At 49.3% G+C, this 20,836-nt stretch overlaps 1 protein-coding gene and 1 long non-coding RNA gene across 2 annotated transcripts in view; both read left to right on the forward strand.

Annotated features, from left to right (window-relative positions):
* Nucleotides 1–20,836, forward strand: part of LOC122368785 — a 65,511-nt gene that overhangs the window by 35,767 nt on the left and 8,908 nt on the right. The gene's annotated exons all lie outside the window — the stretch shown is intronic.
* LOC122368786 lies at nucleotides 4,394–5,146 on the forward strand. Its single transcript, XR_006254298.1, has 2 exons — nucleotides 4,394–4,524; nucleotides 4,913–5,146. It is a non-coding gene; the product is annotated as an uncharacterized LOC122368786 (long non-coding RNA).

Genomic DNA, 20,836 nt, shown 5'->3' on the forward strand with positions numbered 1-20,836 from the left:
GGTAACCATGGGCCAGATGGGCCCACGTGGGACATGGGCTACAGATGGGCTACCCATATGGGCCCCATAGGGGATAAAAATGGGCCAGGTGGGCCAAACGCATGTGGGCTGGAGATGGGCATCCCACGTGGGTCCCATATGGGGTGAACATGGGCCAGATGGGCTCACGTGGGACATGGGCTATAGATGGGCAACCCATATGGGCCCCATATGGGATAAAAATGGGCCAGGTGGGCCAAACGCATGTGGGCTGGAGATGGGCATCCCATGTGGGTCCCATATGGGGTAAACATGGGCCAGATGGGCCCAATGGGACATGTGCTACAGATGGGCTACCAATATGGGCCCCATGTGAGATAAAAATGGGCCAGGTGGGCCAAACGCATGTGGGCTGGTGATGGGCATCCCATGTGGGTCCCAGATGGGCCCACGTGGGACATGGGCTACAGATGGGCTACCCATATGGGCCCCATAAGGGATAAAAATGAGCCAGGTGGGCCAAACGCATGTGGGCTGGAGATGGGCGTCCCATGTGGGTCCCATATGCGGTGAACATGGGCCAGATGGGCCCACGTGGGACATGGGCTACAGATGGGCTACCCATATGGGCCCCATATGGGATAAAAATGGGCCAGGTGGGCCAAACGCATGTGGGCTGGAGATGGGCATCCCATGTGGGTCCCATATGGGGTGAACATGGGCCAGATGGGCTCACGTGGGACATGGGCTACAGATGGGCCATATGGGCCCCATATGGGATAAAAATGGGCCAGGTGGGCCAAGCGCATGTGGGCTGGAGATGGGTATCCCATGTGGGTCCCATATGGGGTAAACATGGGCAAGATGGGCCCAGTGGGACATGGGCTACAGATGGGCTACCCATATGGGCCCCATATGAGATAAAAATGGGCCAGGTGGGCCAAACGCATGTGGGCTGGAGATGGGCATCCCATGTGGGTCCCAGATGGGCCCACGTGGGACATGGGCTACAGATGGGCTACCCATATGGGCCCCATAAGGGATAAAAATGAGCCAGGTGGGCCAAACGCATGTGGGCTGGAGATGGGCATCCCATGTGGGTCCCATATGCGGTGAACATGGGCCAGATGGGCCCACGTGGGACATGGGCTACAGATGGGCTATCCATATGGCCCCATATGGGATAAAACTGGGCCAGGTGGGCCAAACGCATGTGGGCTGGAGATGGGCATCCCATGTGGGTCCCATATGGGGTGAACATGGGCCAGATGGGCTCACGTGGGACATGGGCTACAGATGGGCTACCCATATGGGCCCCATATGGGATAAAAATGGGTCAGGTGGGCCAAACGCATGTGGGCTGGAGATGGGCATCCCATGTGGGTCCCATATGGGGTAAACATGGGCCAGATGGGCCCAGTGGGACATGGGCTACAGATGGGCTACCCATATGGGCCCCATATGGGATAAAAATGGGCCAGGTGGGCCAATCGCATGTGGGCTGGAGATGGATATCCCATGTGGGTCCCATATGGGGTAAACATGGGCCAAATGGGCTCACGTGGGACATGGGCTACATATGGGCCCCATATGGGATAAAAATGGGCCAGGTGGGCCAAACGCATGTGGGCTGGAGATGGGCATCCCATGTGGGTCCCATATGGGGTGAACATGGGCCAGATGGGCCCACGTGGGACATGGGCTACAGATGGGCTACCCATATGGGCCCCATATGGGAAAAATGGGCCAGGTGGGCCAAACGCATGTGGGCTGGAGATGGGCATCCCATGTGGGTCCCATATGGGGTGAACATGGGCCAGATGGACCCACGTGGGACATGGGCTACAGATGGGCTACTCATATGGGCCCCATATGGGAAAAATGGGCCAGGTGGGCCAAACGCATGTGGGCTGGAGATGGGCATCCCATGTGGGTCCCATATGGATCACCCATGTAGGCCCCATTTAAGTTACTCCAAGAGCATAAAAGCAAAAAAGGTGACTGTTGTTCATGTGAATTTTGGACTCCAAGTACATCAAGTTCATACATGATGCCATATGGGGCCTACGTGGGCTTGCCCATATGGGTCCCATGTGTCACCCACTGCTATTCCCATGTGGGGCCCATATGGAAGAGGTGGGGGGCCATGTGGGCCCCATATGGGAACCATGTGGGCATGTTTGCTGGGATATGAACATTTCCTTTACTACAAAATGTTGGTATCTGACCCGACACCTATCTGGGCTGGATGCGGGCAGCATGTGGGCAAACTGGACATCAACAAGCTGGGCACACCCAGCCGGGGCCCACATGGGGCCCGACCGCCCACATGGACAAAATTTACTACAAAACTTTGTTAACTGACCCGACACCTAGGTATCTGGGCTGGATGCGGGCAGCATGTGGGCAAACTGGACACCAACACGCTGGGCACACCCAGCCGGGGCCCACATGGGCAAAAGTTACTACAAAACTAATTGTTTACTGACCCGACACCTACACCAATCTGCAATAAACATTTCCTTTATTACAAAATTTTGTTAACTGACCCGGCACCTATCTGGGCTGGATGCGGGCAGCATGTGGGCAAACTGGGCACCAACAAGCTGGGCACACCCATCCGGGGCCCACATGGGGCCCAAATGGGCAAACTTTACTACACTTTGTTAACTGACCCGACACCTATCTGGGCTGGATGCGGGCAGCATGTGGGCAGACTGGGCACCAACAAGCTGGGCACACCCATCCGGGGCCCACGTGGGGCCCAAATGGGCAAACCCCAGCCAGCATGCCCATATGGGCCCCACATTGGCAGTTGATGGGCATGGTGGGCTAGGTGGGCCATGGGCTAGAGATGGGCAAATATGTGGGCTGCATGTGGGCCCCACATGGGCTGCCCACATATTTTTTGGCAGGCATAATGCTTGATAATGAGATTGCTTGCACATGTACGAGGGCATATCCAGGAATTTTGGTGAACACAGGCATTCACGCGGTGTTCCTGTATGGTGGGGTTAACATGGGCACTGCGTGGGCAGCCCATGTAGTGGGGTGTAGGTGGGCTGGATGTGGGCAGCCCATTATTTATTTTTTCACTGTCCAATGTGTATGATATTACAAGAAAAAAGAACTCGCTGTTTAGTCTCATGCCTCCAAAATACACTTCGACGTCGTGAGGAAGTCGCATAGTTGATGTTTGTAAAACCAGCTACGGCTGATATTGGACAGTCAATGTTGTGATTGTGTCGTATGATTGTGTCGCCTGAGCCCGCCCCTGCGCGGGCGACCCGCCGGCGGAGCTCGGCCCACCGGACGGGGCCTGGGGCCGCCTCTGCACCGCCCGGGGCGGTGACCGGCCGACCGGCTGGCGGGGCTGCGGCGTCTGGGCGGGCCAGTTGGCGTTGAGACTCTGAGTGGTGTGCGTGTCCAATAAAGCCTTAATTCGGGCGGAACCGACACATGGCGCGGTCGGTATTAGCTCGAACCCGCCCATAGTGAGTACAAAGTGCGATTAACGAAAGTGAAAGGAAGCAGGAATGCGTAGCCGTGGCGGCCGCGTCGCAACCACGACCGCGTTCGAGTCTCTTCGGAGAGGCGCGCCCGCAGCGACGCCAGCTGTATCGCTAGTTGGTCGAGTCGCAGCTGTGACATCAGGACGTAGTCGTCCCATCTCTCCTTCCAGAGGTAGAAGGCGTCACTGCGGTCGGTGGAGATGTCCAGTCGGTCAGGCCGGATCGGCTGCAGGCTCGTCATACCACAGCGATTACGAAGGACTGTTCTAGAAGCCCTCCACGCCAGCCACCTGGGAAGGAGAAAACTAAGGCCCGCGCAAGACAGATCGTCTACTGGCCCGGGATCTACCGGGATGTGGAAAATGTCACCCGCTGCTGTACCAGCTGCCAGAGAGATCTACCCGCTCAGCAGCAAGAGACCATGATGAGGAGACCGCCAGCGGAAAGGCCGTTCGAACTACACATCGACTTTGCCGATCACGCCGGCAGGAAGTACCTCGTGGCAGTGGACAGATACTCCGGGTGGCTGTTTGTCGCCGACCTCGGTGTAAGCGCCGGTAAATGTCAAGTTTAAGTCCTAAGAAGATTTCATCGATAAATTTTTCATATTTTTACATTATTTGACATCCTGAATCCAAAAATGATACTCATATGTCTCGCAAATAAAAGAAAAAAACATAATCAAACCTGACCTAACCTTACCTACTTACCTATAACCTGCCAACCTACAACCTACAAACCTACCCTAACCTAACCTAACCTACAAACCTACCTACCTACAACCTAAAACCTACAAACCTACAACCTAACCTAACCTAAAACCTAAAATTTTTGCTGTTTCATATTCGTATCAAAAGCGCCACCATTGTAGTTAGGACCTAAACTTGACATATACCGCAAGGGCCCCCGCTTACACCGGTCCGAAGGACGATAGCAGGCGTCATGACGAGCGCACTCGCTACGCGACTAAGCGTAAATGGACGGCACGGGAAAAGGGCTTTCGGCGGTACCCGGCTTTTTGATGTCGTGTTCAGTAAGTAATGGTTTTATCTCTTTATTTAATTGCCCAACTCCCTTGGACACCTGATAGCGGATGTCAGAATAACAGCAGCACTCCCATTCATATGTTATTTCAGGTGTCGTCAATTACTGTCCGATTAGCGAATTCCAAGCAGCCGACTTATAAAGCACTAATGTCCTTTGTGTCCATCATAATCGGACCTTGTATGTTTATTCTGCATCAGATTATTTCCTGCAAAAAAAAAAAAAAATCTTAAGTTCATTTCTCAATTAATTCAAGTCAAATCAGATGATGTTACTTTTAATGCAGGTAATACAGAATAATGGTAGAACACAGCACGGGCAATACACAATTCGCTTATGTGTCTGCACCTTTTACATTGCTGTTGCTTATTTTACAGGAGCCGTGCGGCGGAACGGGCTTACCCAGGACACCAACAACGGCCAGCTGGAGGTGGCGCCACGAAAGTGGTTTACGGGTGCCAGGAACCGCGACGGAGGCCGCCAGGAGAGGACACCAGCTGGAGTTTAAGCGGAGGAGCAGATGAGAGAAGAAGTCTAGAGATGAACAGAAGAGAGGAGAGAGTTTAAACAACATTTTTGTGTTTATCGATAATATAAATATTGATCACTGACAGTTTGTTTTGTTGCGGTGGCGAACGTTCAGCAATGATCAGGGGGAGTGATTGAAATAGCAGACATCGATTATATTATAATCATATTGAAATTAATTGTAGGTTCTGGTGGGAACTAAGATGGGCTTTGGTGAATATTTATTGATTAATACAAACGATGCTAGGGAGGTGTGAGCCAGCATGGGGCCCACCTAGGGCCCACATCTGCTGGCCCACGTGGACCCCATATGGTACCTACCCACCTTGAGCCCATGTGGGCCACATATGGTGCCCATCTTGAGCCCATGTGGGCCAGCCCAGGTGGGCCCCATATGGTACCCACCTTGAGCCCACGTGGGCCAGCCCAGGTGGGCCCCACCATTTACCCAGGGACAAATTTATGTGGGCCCCACATGGGCTGCCCACATGGGTCCCACCAAGTGGCCCACCTGGGCCCCATGTGGGGCCAAGGTAATAATGTTGGCTGGGTATGGGTCCCAGCTGGGTCCCATTTCGAACCCACATGGGCTCCAGGTGGGATTTTTCGCTTATACCCATTTGGGTCCCGGCTGGGAAAGCCCATATGGGACCCGGCTGGGCCCCATATGGGTCCCATGTCGAACCCACATGGGCCCCATGTGGGATTTTTCGCTTATACCCATGTGGGTCCCGGCTGGGAAAGCCCATGTGGGACCCATATGTGCCCCGGCTGGGCCCCATTTGGGTCCCATTTCGAACCCACATGGGCCCCATGTGGGACCCATATGTGCCCCGGCTGGACCCCATATGGGTCCCATTTCGAACCCACATGAGCCCCATGTGGGATTTTTCGCTTATACCCATGTGGGTCCCGGCTGGGAAAGCCCATGTGGGACCCATATGTGCCCCGGCTGGGCCCCATATGGGTCCCATTTCGAACCCACATGGGCCCCATGTGGGATTTTTCAATTATACCCATGTGGGTCCCGGCTGGGAAAGCCCATGTGGGACCCATATGTGCCCCGGCTGGGCCCCATATGGGTCCCATTTCGAACCCACATGGGCCCCATGTGGGATTCTTCAATTATACCCATGTGGGTCCCGGCTGGGAAAGCCCATGTGGGACCCATATGTGCCCCGGCTGGGCCCCATATGGGGCCATCTGGGCTGCCCATATGGGACCCAGTTGGACGCCCATGACAAACACATCTGGGCCCCAAGTGGGCAGCCCAGATGGGCCCCAGTTTGCTGCCCACTTGGGGCCCATATGGGCCCCATTTGGGAAGGCTGGCTGGGTGACTTCATCTCTGATTGGGGGCATACCCCGTTGATGATTTACAAATAAACTAAACTAAACTAAACTATGATAAAAAGAGTCCCATGTCTCCTTCAGACGCTGAATGATTGGTAAGACAGGACGTGCGTGGCGGTATAAGAGCATTATAAGACGACGAGATCCTTGACGCTTCGTGTATCCTCGGCTCAGGAATGGGATCTGCCCGACTCTGCTGGTATAATAAAACCATTCTTGAGCGCGGAGATGCAGTGTGCTGATTTAGATGAAATAGAGGAGCGTTCATTTTCGTGGCTGTTTTATTAACTGTATGCATGTCCGCGGGTCAAAGCGGCGGCACGGAGCTTTTGACCCGAGTTATTCCGCTGCACAGTGTGTTCCTGTCTGCATTGCGGAGGCCAATAAACATTGGACTATAGTTAAACGCTACGGATTTCATCGAAAGACGTCGTACTAGCAGATCTGAACGGCTCATGTCCCTTGTACTTATACGCAGGGCGTATCATAAGAGCATTTAGCGGGCACAACTGTGTTTACATGCAAAGCCACGGGCTGGGCAGCAGCTGATTGCACCGTTAGACATTGTCTCCTATCGTTTTGTGGCATGAATGCATGTTGCTACGTCCGGTAGAATTGCCATGGTCACTGACCGACAAGAATGCAACACCGAGGTGGCCACGAAAAACAATAGTTTTCTGACGATTGACCGACTAAGTGAGACTGACATGGTCTACCATTAGCCATTTTAGCCACTCCTTTTGCATGTGGCGTTTAGACTGTTACGTTTTAACAACTTCTCAAGGACGGAATGAAAGTGAATAGTCACGAACACCTACAAATTAGGCACCTGTTTGTGGAGAGCGTCTTGTTCAAACAACGCAAGTATCAGACTTGTTATTATGTAAGTGATTTTAGTACGATTGCCTCTTGCATCGAGTTGAAGTGTGTAGCCAGTATTTGAAATGACGACGTAATATGAGTAATATTAAGATCATTTTAACCCTCGCCGGCACAGGCCATTTTGAGTCCTTCGACGGCACAAGGGGGGGGGGTTGGTACGACCCCCCTCGCGTTTGGCCCCTGATCGAGCTAGAGCTTCGCGGAAAAAAACGAGCGTGTTGCCCGTCACGAGAGGAAGCCGATGATACCCAATTTTAAGGTCCTAGGTCATCGGGTGACCTTCCAGGTCAGGTCAATGACCCGAAAACCGGGAAAATCGGGACCTGTTAGAAAGTCGTAAAGTGTGGCTGCTATGTGGTTTTCCGAGGTGCTGATCACGAATATCGTGTAAGTTTTGATCATAGATTTTAAGCATTTAGACCAGGTCGGGTCAGGTCAGGTCAGGTCAACCGGTAGGGGTTGTGACGGGTATTCGTAATACGTGTCAACCGCCTCGGACAGCTTCGTAACATGTTACGAAGGCACCAAAACTACTTCGTAAATGTTCAAATGGTTGCTAAATTCGAATTCAGCTCCAAAAACTAGCCTAGAAACATGTAAAACTCGAAAAAGTGAACCGAGGTCACCCGAGGTCACCAAAGGTCAATGACCTGACCTGACCTTCAGGTGACCTTGACACCCACCCTAATGCATGGGAGCAACATCAAATCACATGTTTGAACGTTTGAAACCACGAAAAGCTTGCAAACGCGCTGCTAATGCGAGCCGACATGCGCCGAACCGCGATTTCGGCCAAACATGGTCACAGAAAAGAGGTCACAGGTCAAAGGTCATTGAGGTCAGGGTCATGAAATTTTCAGGGTAGGTGTAAAATTGATCAATGCGAAGGTACTGAAAGTTTCGTCGCGATCGGCCGCTTTTTACGCGAGTTATTCGCGAAAAACCTTAGGGGGGTTTGCATCAACCCCCCCCCCCCCCCCTGTGCCGGCGAGGGTTAATATGAGGCATATGCAAACAATGAATATGGAATGAGAAAGGTAAGACACATTGCGTTCATAATGCTTCCAGGAAAGATCCCACGTACTTTTGTTAAAAGTTAACCTTAACACGGTTTAAATTTGCTTATTTTTGGAAAGGCCTTATACTGCGAGTAAAACTTTAGTACCACTCATAAAGTGCTTTGCTAGAAATATTACTATAATCCGACAGGTGAGGTAAAACCGAACAATGCATGAACATTTGAAAAGATTCCAATACACTTCAACGCAGCTGCTTGGAGATTCTGATTTGCCTTTGACGTTAGCGCTACCATGTGATGATAAGCATGTGTCACTGCATCTAGACATTCCCGGCTTTCTCTGTTACATAAGGCATCAATCTGGCACAGCCTCGACTTCTTTCAGTCTATGCGATAACCAGTGCCGATCCACCAAATGTGGCCTGACCACTATCCATGATTTATGCAGGCTGTGTGAATGTCGGCTACCGATTTTGTCCAAATGAAAGCGATGGCCTTTGCTCGAGCTTTGTTGCCGTGGACGGAGTCGCAGTTTGTCTTTCCTGAATTACTGGGGGCCGTTAGGTGTCCTTGTCGCGGTTGCATTCGTTCGTCGCTGCACGAAGGACTGGTGGCCCTTGCTCAGCTGTATGCAAGACGCAGTGAGGCCTGACATTGGTGTGTGGGTGAATGAAGAATGGTTGTACTGCGTGCTCTCTGACACCAGGCTGAGCACCATTGAATCTGACGTCTCACAATTGACTGATGACTCCACCCTCCCCCATCCGGTGATGACTCAAACCTTGCGTGTTACTGTGAGTCATCGCGACGATTTCCGGTTTGATTTCACCTGCTCGCCCGGGGCGTGATGCGGCAGGCGGGGCTCGTCGGAACAGAGTTCGGGCCAGCGGCCCCGGGCGGATCCGGTCAGATGACGTCACTCACACGAGATGACGTCACTCCCCCCCCCCGGGCGTGTCCGACTGTCCGGTCAGCAGATGTCATTCATCACACAGGATGCTGGATGTCGTCACTCACGCTCAGTGACGTCACTCGATGGGTGACGTCACATGCCAACCAGTTGTTGAGACTGGGACTGCATACCTACTAAAAGCTCTACTGACCAGCCACTAACCCGGCACCGCCTGGGCTATTTCCGTACCCACGACAGCCTGGGGGGGTCGGATCCGCCCCCCCCCCTGTTATCTCGAGAACCAATGGTCGTATCGAGCCCCGCGAGGCGGCGTTCGAAAGGTCTCTACGAGACCTTCCCAAAACACTCTTAAGATTTTAAGATTGAGGTCAACTTTCGGGTCAAGGTCAGGTAAAAGGTCAAATTCTGGGGTTTTGCATGATTAGGCTTACGGACAGCGGAATCGATAGCTGCTGCTCAAAACTCACCAAAAATGACCTCAAAGACCTAGTGAAGGTACCATGTGCGCATAGGGGTCATACTAAGTACGGGTCAAGGTCAGGTCAGTTCACGAAAGGTCACGGTTTTCACTTTCTGCTACATGGACGTGCGACACATGTTTTATGGCTTATTTTTGACGCCGAATGCGATGGTAATGGTTATATGTGACCCCAAGTCACTGTGCTGGTGGTAAGTGTGCATTGAAAGCATAAAAAATCGTTTATACCATACATAACTGAACGAGGGCTAAGAAAAAAGTCAATTTTTCAACTTTTTATTTTTGACATAAAAATGCACTTTTCTAGACGAGCTTTGTCCTAGGAATCTAGTGGTGCCATTTGTTTTTACATGCGATGTTCAGAAGTGCCTCTAATTTACGTAAATGCTTATGGCGTCACCATGCCCTATGCATGTTGGAGCTATTTTTTACAATTTGGGGGTCAAAAATCAAGATAGAAAGTTGAAATTTGGGACATCTAATGTTCTAATAGAGCTCTGTAACATGTATTCCGAGTTTTTGGAAATTCTCAAAATTTTGGATTTTATTAGCTGTTTTCCAAAACATATAGTTTTTTGAATTTTTAGGGGTGAAAAACGCATTTAATGGAAAATCCGAGACGGCTATTTTAAAGAACTCGTTGAGCTGCGTCTAGTCATGTCCTTAATTTGCAATTTGCTTCAAACTTTGATTTTGGGCGATTTTTTAAACATTTACCACTTTTTGACTGAAAACGCCATGTAGTTACATCACTAAAATCAATATATCCCAAAAAGTTTTGGAAAAATGTCTTAAAAATTACACAGGAGACGTCAAATTGATGGGGAAGAAGGTATGCCAAGTTTCAAGTTGATAGCGTAAGCGGTTCATGAGTTATTCAAGAAAAACGGAGGGGGATCGGATCCGACCCCCCCCCCCCCCAGGCGGTCGCGGGCTAAGTGTTGGATTCTTCCACATAAGGCTGCCTCTCATGTCCCTCAGAAGAGCCAAGCTGTCATTGCTGCATGATATTTATATGTAGACCCGATCTATGGGAGCTGTGGACCCAGGGTGCTCTACACTGAGAGAGGGTCACCACCCGCCCCGGGGACGGTGCCAGGTCAGCGGGCTCGCTCCCCGCGGGAGATACGAGCGTCCGTCCTCGGATGATGATCCGCGGATGAGCGATGACCGGTCCCCGGCGACGTGCTGTCTGCCAGGAGAAATGACCGGGGAGGAGACGTAATGAGGCAATCGCTGCCAGAAGAGGCCGTGCTTCACAGCGATGAATGGTGCGCCTGTGTGCTGGTGTTATTGGATACTCGACGAGTGTTCTTGCTCTTGCTGTAAAAATTTTTGCTCCGTTTTTTTTATACCGTTTCGTCAAATGTGTTTTAGCTTCCCTTGCAGTTGATTTAGATAAGAAATACCATTGATTGACACAATGGTGTGTGGCGTTAGGCCATTATATCACGAAATCAGCCGACCTTGCTGAATTTTGCAACCGACTTTGGATTATGTCCAGGTCATGCGGCCTTGAGGAATACATTTATCTTGTTGCATCCCCTTATAAGGTATCTCGTTTCTTCATATCGCAATATTTTATCCAATACGTGTTTCCAGTAGCTCCGAAATCATCCGATATCTCCTACGTCACTAGCCAGTTTCAGAATACAGCAGCTAAATTCCTGACGCACCACCCATAATCCAGACGCACCGCCGCACCTTCAGTGAAAACCGGTCATGCTAATTTTCCGCCAGGATCCAGCAGCACTTCACTGAAACTGTGACGTCATCTCAGCCGCTCAATGACGTCACCATCACGCATATGACGTCACTCGCGGTAGCACGGGTTTTACGCCGGGCAACGTCAGACAATTTCAATGAAATTTCTTCAACGTGTGCCATTGTGTATTCATTAGAATACGGATTTCTGGTCCACGAAAAATGGGCTTTAGTAGTTCTAAGAATATAACACATTGGCGAAGAGTTTTGTTGAATATGACATTGTTTTATGTATGTCTATGATCATGGCCTCGAAGCGGGTGTGAAATATCATCTTCAGTTTCATATGCATGGTTTCGTCTATAAACAACATTCGTGTTTGTTCACCACCAATTTCACGCGTCAATTGCCCAACCTCAATGCCGTCCAAGCGCTAACATTCCACTACATGACTCAGTAGTGTTTGGGATATTGCGGTCAGAAACCTTGGAGATAATAATCGCACTCGCCAGTAGTGCAGGCTCTGGGAGTCGGTCAGTTATGATTCACTACAGACATGGAACCTCCTTCAGTGCCCCGGAGAAACGGATGTGTGGTGTAGACTGCGCCGGCCGCAGCTATGCCCTGCGGCACAGTCTATCCAACGATGCGAGTAACACCAGACAATGCAGTCTCCGGCGGACTGTCCCTATATAACACTACATATGCTGTGGACTGTGGTTGCATGAAACCTGGAGCTTTTCCATTACTGGGCATATTACAAATACAACGGAGCCCACCAGGCTTGTTGAACCTGTTCGCTGTAACTTCAGCCGTGTGACAGCCTTATTTGATAATAAATTCACCGGTGTGTACATACGTGGGTTTGTATCTATAGGCACTAAATCAGTTACAGTGGGCTATTTCCAAACTACGCTGCTTGTCGGTAATCTCAGGGGGCTGTCATCCCGAGCTTTCCTATGTGCCGGGCGCCCGACTGTTTAACATTACCCGTGACGTCACGGGGGCGTACACTTGTCAGCTATCCTTCCCCGCAAGTTTGGCCTTGAATACGATTTTGAGGGTCACGGTTGTAAACAAGTTCATTTCCGGAAACGTTCCGGAAACGCTGGAAACGTTGTCATCCTTTTATTTTCCGGAAATTGCTTCATTACTAATTTGCGCCTAAAATCACTTTAACCCTCGCCGGCACAGGGGGGGGGGGGGGTTGATGCAACCCCCCTAAGGTTTTTCGTGAATAACTCGCGTAAAAAGCGGCCGATCGCGACGAATCTTTCAGTACCCTCGCATTGATGAATTGTACACCTATTCTGAAAATTTCATGACCCTGACCCAAATGACCTTTGACCTGTGACCTACTTTCCGAGACCATGTTTGGCCGGAATCGCGATTCGGGGTATGTCGGCTCGCATTAGCCGCGCGCTTGCAAGCTTTTCGTGGTTTCAAACGTTCAAACATGTGATTTGATGTTGCTCCCATGCATTAGGGTGTATGTCAAGGTCACCTGAAGGTCAGGTCAGGTCATTGACCTTTGGTGACCTCGGTTCACTTTTTCGAGTTTTGCATGTTTCTAGGCTAGTTTTTGGAGCTGATTTCGAATTAAGCAACCATTTGAACATTTACGAAGTAGTTTTGGTGCCTTCGTAACATGTTACGAAGCTGTCAGAGGCGGTTGACACGTATTACGAATACCCGTCACGACCCCTACCGGTTGACCTGACCTGACCCGACCTGGTCTAAATGCTTAAAGACATCATCTCTGATCAAATTCAAAACTAACACGATATTCGTGATCAGCACCCTGGAGAACTCCATAGCAGCCACACTTTACGACTTTCTAACAGGTCCCGATTTTCCCGATTTTCGGGTCATTGACCTGACCTGGAAGGTCACCCGATGACCTAGGATCTTAAAATTGGATATCATCGGCTTCCTCTCGTGACGGGCAGCACGCTCGTTTTTTCTGCGAAGCTCTAGCTCAATCAGGGGCCAAACGCGAGGGGGGTCGTACCAGCCCCCCCCCCCTTTGTGCCGTCGAATGACGCAAAATGGCCTGTGCCGGCGAGCGAGGGTTAAGCATAGGCTACTTAACGCTTTCCTAATTGTCAAGTGTTGCATTGTCTGCATGGTGAGGAGAACGCTAACCGGTCAGAAGGGCGATGTGTTGTGAGGAGGGCGCTGTGCGATGAACGGCGACGCTGACTGGTCGGGAGGGCGATGCATGGTGATGAGGGCGCTATGCGTTGCAAAAGGCGCAGGCTGGTCAGGAGGGCACTGAACGCGAAGAGGTCGCCGACAGGCGAGGAGGGCGCTGACAGGTCAGGAGGGCACTCCACGGTGATAAGGGCTGCGAGTTGCGACAGATCTGGAGAACGCTGTCCGTGAAGAGGGCGCCGACAAGGCAGCGGGGCGCTGTATGGTGGGGAGAGCGCCGACAGGTCACGATGGCGCCCATGGTAGGGAGGATGCTGTACGATGAGAAGGGCACTATACGAGTGAAGAGGGCGCTGACAAGTCAGGAGGACACTGTATAAAGAGGAGGGCGCGGACAATGTGAGGAAGGCGATGTACGGTCAGGAGGGCGCCGACAGATCAGGAGGGCCGTCTACGGTGAAAAGGGCACCGACTTGTCTGCAGGAGGGCGCTGAACGTAGAGGGCGCCGGTCTGGAGGGCTTTGTATGGTTAGGAGGCCGCTATACAGTGAGGAGGATGGCGACAGGTCAGGAGGGCACTGTACGGTGAGGAGGGCGCTATACTACGATAGGCGCTGCCAGGTCAGGAGGGCGCTGAAAAGTGTGAGGGCGAGACAGATCAGGAGGATGTTGTGTGATAATGTCCATGAGGGCGCTAACTGGTCTGCCCGGAGGGCGCCGAATGTGAAGAGGGTGCCGACAGGCCAGGAGAGCGCTGAAGGGCGAGAAGGGCGCCGACAGATCAGAAGGGCGCCGAGCAGACAGAAGGGCGCTGAAGGTGAGCCGAGGGCGCTAGATGGTCAGGAGATTGGGAGTGGATCAGACTTGTAAACGACTCTGAGTTGATTTGTGAATCGACTCAGAATCAAACCGTTTTTCGATGAGTCATGAGTTGATTCGAATCACTTCATCGAGGAACTTGATGAGTCATGAGTTGATTCGAATCAATTAAATTTAACATCATGAGTCATTTGATGAATCGATTCAAATTTTCAGACTCAAACAAAGAATCGACTCAAAAAAAAATTTGAGTCGTTTACAAGTCACCATCAACACCCTAATAATCAATGCTAGATCACCCCCTCAGCTTTAGCCATCACTTAACTCCATATTTCAGACTTACAAGAGCCTCAGAGGCTCAGGCACAGGCGCCTTATGAGCCAAAAGCATTTGGCAGTTGGTAGGCACTTACCAAACCAAGTGCCTGCTACATTACCTAGGTACCTACATTTTACATGTCAGAAGTCAGAATTGACACCTGCGGCTGCCTCCCCTTCTCCCAGTCCCAATTTGGTCCCAATAATCAATCAACAGCATAAGAGTTTGGGCGTCTATAGAGTCAGATACGCCCAAACTACCTATAGCCTATAAACTACCTATAGGCTATGCTATAATATAAATAAACTCACCTATAAACCGCAAAATTGCGATGCTCAACTGCCAATCAACCACAAAATGCACATTTTTCCATGAAATAGAAGTTTAAAAAGAAACTTGTTTTATGACATCATAGAATCTTCAGAATAATGTAAAGGAGCGGCCTTGAAATATTTCCTCAGCGATCTCCATTCGCCTAAAATATGTACTATGAGTGACGTCATGAATTCGAGAATAGAATGTGAAAGTCATAGTATGTTTTAAGAAAACTACATTAATGGCGCAGTTGATAACTTTCACGTCTGAATCTCGATAAATATGAAGTCAACGAGTAATTTTGTTGAAAAATAGAAATATACGATGACAAATAAAAAATTGAAAATATTTTTTATTTGATGCATAGGAAGAAAGAACAATTTATTTTTACCAAAAGAGCCACTTGGTCAGTGCTCCGGTGCTCTTGATATCGATTAATATTCAATGACGTCATTTTTAATCTAAAATTGTAGACTAACAATATTTTTTTATATTCCTTCATTTTAATCTCCACGTTGAGCCAACATAAATGGTAAGTGACGGATGGGCTCTATCTAGCTGGCAGCCAGTTGGCACTGCTAAACTAGGTGCCGTTTGGAGAATGTATATTTTATACCTACATTAACTACTTTCAATGAGTCTCAACTCAAAATCATATCTGATTCTGAGGCCTGAGCCACTCATGCAAGGTCATGGCCTCCTCGTGGCCCATGGAGTCCCTGCTGATGCTGAAATGTTTCACAGGTGGGATTGATCCTATTTTTGAGGTTGTACTGTTTGAATAATTTTATCTGATAAGTAAGAAGTAGTAACATTTGTCTCATTATCATGTAGAAAAGTTTGATTAAAAAAAAAACATGAATGCCTCTCGGAACTTGTGCTTTTGAATTTTCAAATAAGACTTTCTAGGTAATAATAAGAGATAGGTTACTATGCTACTCCTTAGTCCTTACTTATAATTGTCTCTCAGAGTTACTTACAAATTTATCTGACATTGCACTGTTGACTGTTGAGTGTTGAAGATAGGTAGGTGTAAGGTAGGTACCTATGTACCTAGTCCTACTAGGTAGCTGCTTGAATCTTTGGTCAAGGCTACTATGCTGCTTAATACAATTGTGGTATGCGGCATATTCATTTTATCATAGCTTTGAGTCAAATAATCAACAAATGCCTATAGTGAGTCATGGGTTGAATGAAATAAGTTCAATAAAAATGTCGTGTGAGTCATGAGTTGATTTGAATCGATTCATCAAAATGTGTGAGTCATGAGTTGATTCGAATCATTCCGTTGGCTAGTTGCTCGAGTCATGAGTTGATTCGAATCATTTCATCGAGGAACTTGATGAGTCATGAGTTGATTCGAATCAATTAAATTTAACATCATGAGTCGTTTGATGAATCGATTCAAATTTCCAGACTCAAACAAAGAATCGACTAAAAAAAAAATTTGAGTCGTTTACAAGTCTGGAGTGGATATCCGGCATTTCAGGATTGTGGGTGCATCTTCACCCACAAAGAGATATAAAATTGTAAATCTGGGCGCCAGTATACTGGCGCCCCTATTGCGGCGTCATCATGCGGTATACCGCATGATGACGCCGCAATGGCTTACCGTCGAGGGCAACTAGAGTGCTGGACACTGAATAGGCGCCATCGGCGCACAGAATGATCGTGGAAGGCGCCTACTAGATTTGGGAGGGGCTAAAGCCCAGTGTGCCCCTCCCCCTTGGCTGCGCCCCTGAGTCCTTTGTCTAGCGATTTTCGAAGTATGTATCGCGTCCGTAGGGGCCTTGGGAGCCGCCGGTGACCACAGGGCCGTGATGACTCGGGACCCGTAGGCCGGGTCCCGAGTCATGTGGGCCATATCACCACAGGGCACCGCATCTTTTTCGAGATAAATGACCGTTCTGAAGCGTGTCGCATTTTCCTGAGCATGATCTGGCGTTTACATAATATTAACCCGCGCCCTGATGGGGTCTGCCGAGCAACGCGGTCTGATGGGGGGGGGGCCATTTTGGCCCCCCCCCCTAAGATCTCGAGAACCACGCAACATAGCGACAAGCGGTAAACGGCGTTGGATAGCCCTAACGGGGAACTACCTTGTGACCCAATTTCATTGACCTCGGTCAAACCGATGACGTCACAGGTCAGGTCAAAGGTCGAATTTTCAGGGTTTACAGGCATTTCAAGAAATGCGTTGTAAAATCGAGTAAAATGCATTTCATTGAAAATCATCGATGGTGAAATGTTCTTCAAACACATATTTTTCTATTTGAGGTCACTGATACCAGGTCAGGTCACGGAGGTCAGGTCACTGGGGGGTCACAATATGAAAGTGTCGTGTGATACATGTTTTATGGTCCATTTTACATGACAAATGCGATTATGTGGGTCAGGCAGACTTTTGGGCCAGCTTAGGTCACGTTTTGGTCAAGGTCAGGTCAAGGTCGGGTCAAGGTCAGGTCAAATTAGGTCAAATTTCAAAGTTGATATTTTTGCATAAAATGGGTATCGATTCGATGCAGCTCGTCCCGGGGAATTCAATGGTGGTCTCCGTTTTGCGCTACGAGGTCTAGAATTGCTAATAATTGAGTTCAAAAATTTGACGTCATCAATTTTTAAGTTTTTTTCATTATAACTTGGCCAAAAAAAGAGGTGTCGATCTAAAATTTGGTATGTATATCGAAGAGCGGAGGGACTATTACATATATTCCGGTTTTTCCGAAATTCGAAAAAAAATTGGAAATTTTTTGAGTTTTTCTAAAAAAAATCATTTTTTTATTTTTTGGGGTCAAAATCCCAAAATTTCGAAAATCCGAGATAGCAGTTTTGTAGCGCCGTCTTTTCTCTACACAACCACATAAAGAACTTTAAAATTGCTTGTTAACTGTAGAGTTGGTGAGCGTTTCAAGATTGCATGTTTTTTGCTCATTTTTACTCGAACATGACCTCAGTTTGACCTCAATAACTCCTGACCTGAGGTGACCTGTGACTTGAAATTTTGTGTGAAGGTGTCAAATTGATGCCCGGTAAGGTACCCAAAATTTGGCGGCGCTGCGCGCCGCCGTTTTCTCGCTATTTAGGAAAAACCACAGGGGGGCCAAAATGCCCCCCATCAGGGCGCGGGTTAAGCGCCTGACGGCCCCTCTCCTGTCTGCGGCTGACAGCTTACTGACAAGCCACCTGGCGATCGCCAACTCAACCCTAATTACGATGTTGTCCGCTAGGTGGCGGGGTCATGCAATCCCAGTCAGGACAAGGGATTCCCTATTTATTTTGCTATTATATTTTTCCCCTTTTTAAAGTCATTTAAAAGCGCTATTGCACAAGTAATTTTTCGATTAGCAGCGATTCCAGCCGCCGCATCAGGGTCCGGATGGAGCCAGGGAGCGTATGCCCCGGTGACGTCACCGTAGTGTTGCAGATTTGTAACATTAGCGAGCCCGGACGATCTTACCTAACTTATACGGCCTTGGGTAATCTAATAACGAAGTATTTCACAATGTATTCGTATGAGCGCGCTGCATCTTTTATGCTGCACTGTTGTTTGGAGTAGCGAAAAAGGCTAACCCACATATCATTTCAGTACATAAAACAGAATATGTTAATGCTTGGTCAATTTTAGGCTTGTGAATAGATAAACGAATTTAAAGCCGAATGTTTTGAGCATGGAAGTTACTTGCTTGTCAATAAACAAATATAAATGAGTGTTGTGGCAGTAAAGTCTAAAAGAAGCCATCGTTGAGTTTCAGAAGCTCAGTCTCACACCCTGTAACTGACTGCCTCGGGTCGGACCCATCACCTATATTTCACCGAGTACTGGGAGCCCTATCAGCGATCAGTGAACCAAGACGCGCTGTCTTGGTTTCTGACTCTAAGGCTAGCAACAGCGGCCTGGCTGGCAACAAGGCAACAGGCACTGTATAGTGCATACCATCACTGTGACATAGTTGATGGCGCTGTGAAGGCAGTGCGTTCGACCGCCGCATAGAAACAGGACACGGCTCTGGCCTGTCACCGACCAGAGAATGGTTAGCGATTGTCACCGAGCAGGAGACGGCTCAGATCTGTCACTTGAGTAAAGAAAGGCCAATACATTTACTTGAAGACCCTGATTCGCTCCCTGCGCAACGATCAGGCACATTGGTGGACCGAGAAAACAGAAATCGGGTACCTATGTTCTTTCACGCTCAGAGGCTCCAGTTCTGCTCGGTGAGGACATTGTTACCAGCTCTTGGGGAAACGAGAAGGGAAGGATAAGAAAGATGCAAAGAATAGGCATAACAATAAGGCAAGTGACAAAATGGGCATCCATTTTAGACACCATGCGCTTGCGAACTTATCATCTTGCCTCATCACAAGAGACAAAAAGCTTCTATTTTTATATAAGTTGTCATTGAAGTGGCGGCCCTGGCCTGTCCCGTCGTTCGGTGATAACGAGTCTTCTCCTCCACTTCCTTCATATAACAGGACTCTAATGGGGCACCTCTCCTGTCTCTGGGTGTGGATGACCTTGTTACAAGTCCTGAGCAGATGTGCGGCTGATCTTCATACTGGTGGCATGGAGACGAGGTCTCTGGTCTTTGAGGGTTGTCACAGGGTCATTTATCAACACCTGTCGCCAGTGGATGCTGTCATTTTGTCACGTCCGTGCACCAGTGCTCAGTCAACTCGGGATTAAAATTGTTAAGATTTCAGATTGTTGGGTGTTTGGGGAAATTTGTATTCACTGTGGGCAGACAGTCTTTACCGAGCTAAGTACAGCACTACTGGGTGTTACGATAATTATTGTATTGGAACATCTTTGAACTTGAACGATGCGAAATAGATTGCATATGCATTTTGAAAATTTTCCTCGGAAAATCAGCGGTGAACTATTTATCTGTTTTATCATCTGTGTTGTGTTTCCGCTCGCATGGCAGCTTTGTGCATTCTCACTGTAAGTTGGACCGGTTCCTGTTGTTGTTTATCCTTCGACCTTCGATCCATATTCGATCACAATAGCTATGCACCAACACTGCGTTATACGAATTAGTGGTCACATTCTCCCATTCTCAGAGCCTAGGGAGGTGGAAACCAGCCAGTGAGGTGAATTTCAGCCTGTGGCGGCGGCAGCGGCGGCAGCGGTCGGCCTCATCTAAACCCCGGCCGCAGCGGGGAGCCTGATAAATCAGCTGTTCACTGACAGTGCCCGCCGCTGCTGCTGTGGCGGCAGTGGCGGCGGTAGCACGAGGTAGCGGCTGGCCTGGGTCTGCCCGGCCGCCCGCCCATGGCCCGCCCCACGGGCCGGCACGTGACAGCCCCAAACCGGATCGAGCCAGTTTGATTCGGAGAAGGGTGGATGGGAGAGAGGGTGGCGCCCGTCCCGTCCGTCCCCCGAAAGGTGATTGTGGTGATCCGAGATGCGCCAAGGCGTTATAGAATTGACTACTTATATGGCTGGGATGATCGATGGCTAAATCGCTCGATTTCTTGCAACAAAAGGGTCATTCGGCAAATCAGAGATGTGACTGAAAATATACGCTGGGACTATTCATCGGTCCTTGCTTATTAGGGGAGAGTGGGGCAAAGCGGCCACCCGGGGCAAAGCGGCCACATATCGTTTTAGCCCTTCATAGCTGGCGTCAGTTCCAGTTTATGGTTTCCAATTATACTTCTCTTCACGGTCGTTCGAATGAGCCAGACCGGGGTTTCAGGGCCATCACCATTGTTCTGTGAAACACGGAAAAGCATTTCTTGCCAGGTTACCAACTATGTTTACAATTTTTAAATGTCATGTTATTCCATAACCGTTTGGAATTTTTATAAGCGTTCTTGTC

Source organism: Amphibalanus amphitrite, unplaced genomic scaffold (assembly GCF_019059575.1).
Source record: "Amphibalanus amphitrite isolate SeventyFive unplaced genomic scaffold, NRLGWU_Aamphi_draft 000975F_arrow, whole genome shotgun sequence".
Taxonomy (NCBI): Eukaryota; Metazoa; Arthropoda; class Thecostraca; order Balanomorpha; family Balanidae; genus Amphibalanus; species Amphibalanus amphitrite.